We start from the raw sequence: 6,335 nt of genomic DNA, 5'->3' as shown, positions 1-6,335 counted from the left end.
CTGACTGTGGCTCCCATTGTCTTTCCACTGGGCAGCATCCTTGGCATCTCTGGCACATGCTGGCCAAGGTACAGAGGAAAGCTAGACGCATTCGGGGAAGCGGCCCCTGCTCCGGGGCTCACCTGCTCCTTCTCTCAGCATATCCATGATGCTGACCCCAGGATGTTCTGGGGAGCACCCTTCGTTGGTGACTGCCTAGTAGGACTAGACCAGGACTGCAAGTCCGGCTGGCCTCAGACACAGCGTGCGTCCCAGCCCCAGGGCCGCGGCGATGGGGAACTGCCTCTTTGCCTTTGAGACTCACAGTGAGCCAGGAGCACATCCTTACGCCGGCTTCAGCAGGTGCCAGGAACCCCGCCCCGTGCTGGACTGTCCTTTTAATCGCTGCCATCTGTTTCAAAACGTTTACTCGCCAGCTGGCTCCATGCAACCGTTCAGGGTTCGGGTGATGCTTATGAAGAGGACCTTTAACACCGTCTAGAGGTGGAGGATGGGACTGACAACCTGTGAGCCTCCAGAACCATCGGCCTCCACACGCTTTCCTTGCTCCTCTGGCTCCAGAGCGGCCTGTGACCAGAACCTCCCAGCCCCCGAGTCCACTTTGTCCCTGGAGACGCGCACACAGCCCCGTGCCTGCTGCTCTGCTGCCCCTCAAGACGGGGGCAGCCCACAGAGGACAGGGCTGGGCAAACAGGTCCCGCTCGGCTCTTGTAACCAGTCCCAAGTGTGGCACTGAAGCGGGCATCAGACCCTGCCCAGATGCTCAGGGTGGGACTCACCACCACGCGCCTGAAGGTGAGGGCTGCAGGCTCCCGTGTCTGCGGAGCCCACTCCCCGCTAGTAGGCCTGGGTGATGCCCACTTCACTCCCTGCTCCTACCTCCCTCGGGACACCCCTCACCATCCCCATGAAGGTTTGTGTTCCTACGAAACAAGAGAATTAGCACAGATCCAGCCATCCTCCTTCTGGGCATAGACCCCCCAAGAACTGAAGGCAGCCCCTCCAGACAGACATTAGGATGCCCATGTTCACAGTGTTTGCAAGACAGTGTTATTCACCGTCGCCAAATGTGGGAGCTACCCAAGGGTCCATGGGGGGGAACAAAATGGGGTCCACCCACGCGGTGGAACAGCATCCCGCCCTAAAGAGAGCGTTTGGACACATGCTGCCCGCAGGGATGAACCTCAAGGACTCCGTGCTCCATGCAGCAAGCCAGATGCAAAACGGCAACTACTGTGGGACCCACCAGGTGAGGTCGGGAGAGGAGCCCCGCACCTAGGACGGAAAGCAGATTCCAGGTTCCAGGCAGACGGTGAAGGCGGAGGCGGATCCCTGATTAACGGTGCAGAGCTGTGGTCTGGAACGACGATGTCCTGGGGGTCGTGGTGGGGAGGGTCGTGCATCAGTGTCAACGTACCTCACGCCACTGCGTGGTACACTTAAAAATGGTTAAAACGGGAAACTTTATGTTACGGCTATTTTACCACGATTTAAAACAAAAAGTGCCTCCAACTTAGGGGAAAAAAATCTGAGTTTCTAGATCTCTAACCAGAGCCAGGTTATGACCAAACAGATCCCCAAATCTGAAACACTCCTCGCGTGCCCCTCCCTTTCCGGCGTGGAGGAGCCCCCACCGGGGACCCCCCACCCCCCGCCAGGCCTCTCTCACCGCGGGGGCCTGGTGGGCTTCGCTCCCACTCTTCCCCGCCTGTCCTTGGGCCTCCAGAGCGCATGCGCCACAGGACCTACCAGGGGAGCCCGCAGGCCGCGGCAGTAAGTCCCGCCCCTGGGACGCTGGCGAGCACTGCGGGCCTCACGCCTGACACCCGAGCCTGGTGGCATTAAAGCCGAGATCGGTATCTCCTTCTAACCACGGATGCTCCCGGGGCTGGCTCGAAGTCAAGCCCAGGACAGAGAGGTATTAGCCCATGACCACCTCAAATCCCAGCACGGCCCATATTAGACCAGAAGGCCAAGTGCAGTTTTCCCGCGCCTAGCTTTGGGCAAGCTTACCTTAGGACGGTGTACACTGCTTAGGAAGCTATCGTCTGGAGCTTCCAAGTGTGCCCTTCCCTGCTTGGCTCTGCAAATTATGTCTCCCCTCTAACGGCTTGAGACTGCCGGGCTCCGCGGGCAGGGATGCCAGGCAGAGGCCGGAAGGCAGGAGGACGGAGCGAGGTTCCTCCCCAGGCTTGCTCCTCCTCGCAGAGAGGCCCAACAGTGGCAGAAGCAGCTCTCCAAGCTCACAGCCCAGAACCCTGACCTCAGCCCTGGTGCTCCAGCCCCGGAGGGCAGCTGCTTCCTGCACCTGTTTCCCTTGTTACCTCCCTACCTCACGTTTGTTTGTGTTTTTAGTCCTCCAATAACTATTTAACCAATTGCTTACATTAACTATTTTCTGCTAACCTGCCTAGTGTGCTGGTTGTTTTTCTGGCCAGACCCTGACTGCAATGGGGGTTAAGGTCTGTGGCATATAGACCCTTAGAGTGACCCCAGGACTCCTGGCCCCTGGCGTGCAGGCTCCGTAGGCTGTCCCGTTGAGCATGCGCAGGACCTGTGACCTGCTTCCAACCACAGAGCACAGCAGAGGGGAAGGAATTCTGCAGCCGTAATTAAGGCCCCAGAGCATTTGACTTTGTGTTAGTAAAAAGAGAGGTAGTCTGGGGTGGGCCTAACTTAATCAGGTGGAAGTCCTTAAGTGAAGGACTAGGTCCTGCCCGAGGTCAGAGGGCTCTCCTTGGTGACCTGATGAAGTAAGAGCCATTCAGAAGAAGTCCACACAGCGGAGAACCGAGCAGAGCCTGCTGCTGGCACAGAGACCTGTGACCACAAGGGAACTGATGCTGCCAGTGACCCCGTTGGGCTCAGAAGCAGACGTGCCCACAGTCGAGCTGCCAGATGAAAGCACAACCCCGCTAAAACCCCGACTGCCGTCTGGGGAGACCCTGGCAGAGGACTCTGCTGAGCCACGCCTGGGCTCCTGACCCTCCGACACCGTGAGCTGATGAGCGCGTGTGTTTTTCAAGCAGCTAAACCTGTGGCAGTTAGTTACGCAGCAAGAAAACAAGTCATACAGCATCTGCAGACGTTGCGCGAGGCAGAGGAAATTGTGTTAAAATTACCCGAGAAAATCCCTGAAGAAAGCCGACGTGAGAGCTAGGTTTCTCCCTTCTAGACTGGAGCTTATGGTATGAGTTGAAGTAGGTGGCTTTCATTTAGAGACCATGTGGCTCAAAAATGTATGTGTTTTCAACACCACGCTCACACTCAGCATGCTGAGATACTCACATAAGAAAGCTGAGATTAACGGTGCGAGCAGAGCTGGGTCTCCTCTCATCCCCTTCCCAGCGGCAAAGGCACCAACCAGGGCAAGCGCGACCTCCTTTCTTATGCAACGTGCTCTCTGGCTTAGTATGTTCCTGGATTTACTCCTTAAACAAGTATATCCTGCAATTCTCCTGTATTTGAGCTCGGGTGTTTGCATTTTTTTAAATGAATAAGACATTTGTAATAAATGTCGGAGAAGCTGCTTTCATAATCGAAGACACCTCGTTTAGCCAAGACCATACGGAGCTGCCAATAATCCATCAGTAAGAGAAATGAGAGTCTCCCAGGAGGTCGCCCCAGCACAGCACGAATATTTAAGGACGAGGGCAAGTCCCCTACCTCCACCCAGGCCAGAAATAATTAGTGAAAAGTGGAAAATGGCATGTCTGTCACAAAAACTATCTGTAACTCAGGCCAAAGAGATTTCTAAGTGTCTCCCAGAGCAGCGCTGGGCTCGATGCCTATCATCGGGGTCACTTCGCAAGACTGACTCGCGTGAAGCTCGCCATCCAGTAGATAATCTATCGCCAGGTGGGGCACAGAACCGTAAAGGGGTTCTGAATCTAATCCAGCAATCTCAACTTAACACTTCTGTATTAAATTGCATATCTGTTGGGGCTCTTGGGTGGCTCAGTCGGCTAAGCTTCTGCCTTCGGCTCAGGTCATGATCCCAGGGTCCTGGGATCGAGTCCCACATCGGGCTCCTTGCTCATCAGGGAGCCTGCTTCTCCCTCTGCCTCTGCCTGCCATTCTGTCTGCCTGTGCTTGCTCTCCCTCCCTCTCTCTCTCTGACAAATAAATAAATAAAATATTTAAAAAAAAAAAAAAGAAAACTATGCTTTAACCAACGTCCAAAGAAGACAGCAAACACGTGCTAGAAACATCGGTGCATCATCCTGAGACAAGCTCAGGTGGGACAAGCCTGGAGAAAGACTACAGGGTGGTTTTCACCTCTCTTCCTCTTCCTCGAGGAAGCAAGGAAGCACAACCGTCCCTCCCCGCCACCCCACGCTCTGCAGCTTCCCCTGCTCTTGCACAGACAGGGGCCAATGCAAGGGGAGGCCCCCGGGAGGAGCCAGGAAGGGTGCTGATGGGGTCCGGTGAGATGGCGGGCTTCCCGAGGAGCCAAGCAGGAGGCCCAGCAGCAGCAGCATAGGAGGAACAGGAATCACGTCAGACGTCCACAGGCCCCACCAGCCATGAAGCCGGGCAGGGACAGGTCTACAGCCTAAATGACGAGTGTTTCTTAATTGCAAGCTCACACATGCATTATAAGTAAATTCCATCATTGCCAAGCATGAGGGTTTTGTCTTGTTCTCTGCTTGTCTGGCGCCAGTGGGGTGTCCGCCCTTCACTTCGATTCCAACGCTAGGTGCATAGATGGGGGGCGTGAGCTAGCACCGGACCCACGGGCGGCGGGGCTCCGTCCCATTCCGCTGCCCTCCCTTCAGAATCAGTTCCCGGCTCACTCGCACTTCTGCCCAACATTGCTACAAAATCAGGGATTCCCACCAACCCATCCCCAACCAGGTCCCATAATTTGCTGGAAAACTCCCAGAATCCGGAAAATTCTATATTTGCAATTGTGATTTATTACGGTTCTGTTAATTAGACAAGGAGGCCGTTAGACTGAGGTAGTTCCAACTCCCTGATGGCCTAGAGAGCGAACCCAGATCTAAGCTCACAAATGCCTCCAGGTTAGGAAGCCAAAGCCCGAGGACAAACACCGACACAAACCGCCCACGAGCTTGAAGCTGCAGCCGGTCGGTGCTTCCTTGCTTCTGTCCCTGCCGTGTCTTCAGCAGAGCGCGTCTCGCCGCTTCCAAACCGTGTTTGCTCCAGTAAGCTCTTCAGAGTTTTAATATGCTTCAGATTCTCTTTTATCATAAAGCTCACAAGTGAACAAGCCAATGAAACGGCCGGAGGGCAAGGTCCTGAGAAGTCCCGCATCTGGGAGCCTATGTCCCCGTGGGGTGGCCCGGAGCCACCTGCCCAGCACCCGGTGTGTTTGCCAACCCAGAAGCTGCCCGAATCCCATCGTTTAGGGTCTTTATGGGGCTTTCTATGAAGGCATGATTGCTCAGTCATTGGCCACCGGTGATTGACTCAATCTCCAGCCCCCACCCCAACTCCCTGTAGGTTGGAAAGGAGGCAGGAGGGCTGAAGTTTCCAGGCTTCTCTCAAACTGAGGGTAAAAAATATGAAACAAGCATGTAATTGAAGAGGTTAAAAAGAGGAACATTAAAGCTTAACAAAAAAAAAAAAGCATAAGAAATAAATTAAAAAGCTAAGAGATGGAATTAATTGGAAACCCGTGAAAGAGCGGAAGTGGTAAATCAGCCCCAGGGCATGGGGAGTAGCGGCTCCTGGTACATTGAGGGCTCGATCCCTCAGGGTCTTCGGGAGAGATCTCAGCACCAGGACCTGCATCCCTTTGCAAGACACGACAGCTTTTTCTGAGATTGTGGGAGGCCTTTCTACAGATGCCTAAGCCCCCGCAACACGCCCCACCTCCACACACAGGAGCCCTCAACCAACAACTGTTGGAGTTGTGTGTAAATCACTCGACTCCACCATCCCTCCAGTGGGAAGCCTCTGAGACATGCTTCTACCCCCCAGAGTCCCCGGGGTCACATTCCAGTCCCTCCCTACGGTGGTGGATGGCTGAACAATTCATCCTTTTTTGGCTGCTTTCCTTCCCCAGGGTCACCTCCCTGCTGCCCCCGTTTCGCCCAGTGTTTCCCTACACCAACCAAACAAACTACTTGAACTCAGGGGCGCCTGGTAGCTGCTCAGTCCATAGAGCATGTGACTCAAAGAGCATCATTCTCAGGGTCGGGAGTTCAAGCCCCATCCTGGGCATAGAGTTTAGTTAAATTTAAAAAATGAAAGAGAAAGAGAGCAAGAAAGAAAGGAAAGAAAAGAACAGAACAGAACCTGCTTGAACTCAAACCCTTGTCTTGGGAAAACCCTAACTATACACCAAATAAATATCTAAAACAAAAAAA

The sequence above is a fragment of the Lutra lutra genome, chromosome 15, assembly GCF_902655055.1.
Source record: "Lutra lutra chromosome 15, mLutLut1.2, whole genome shotgun sequence".
NCBI lineage: Eukaryota > Metazoa > Chordata > Mammalia > Carnivora > Mustelidae > Lutra > Lutra lutra.
Note: the sequence above shows the minus strand (reverse complement) of the source record.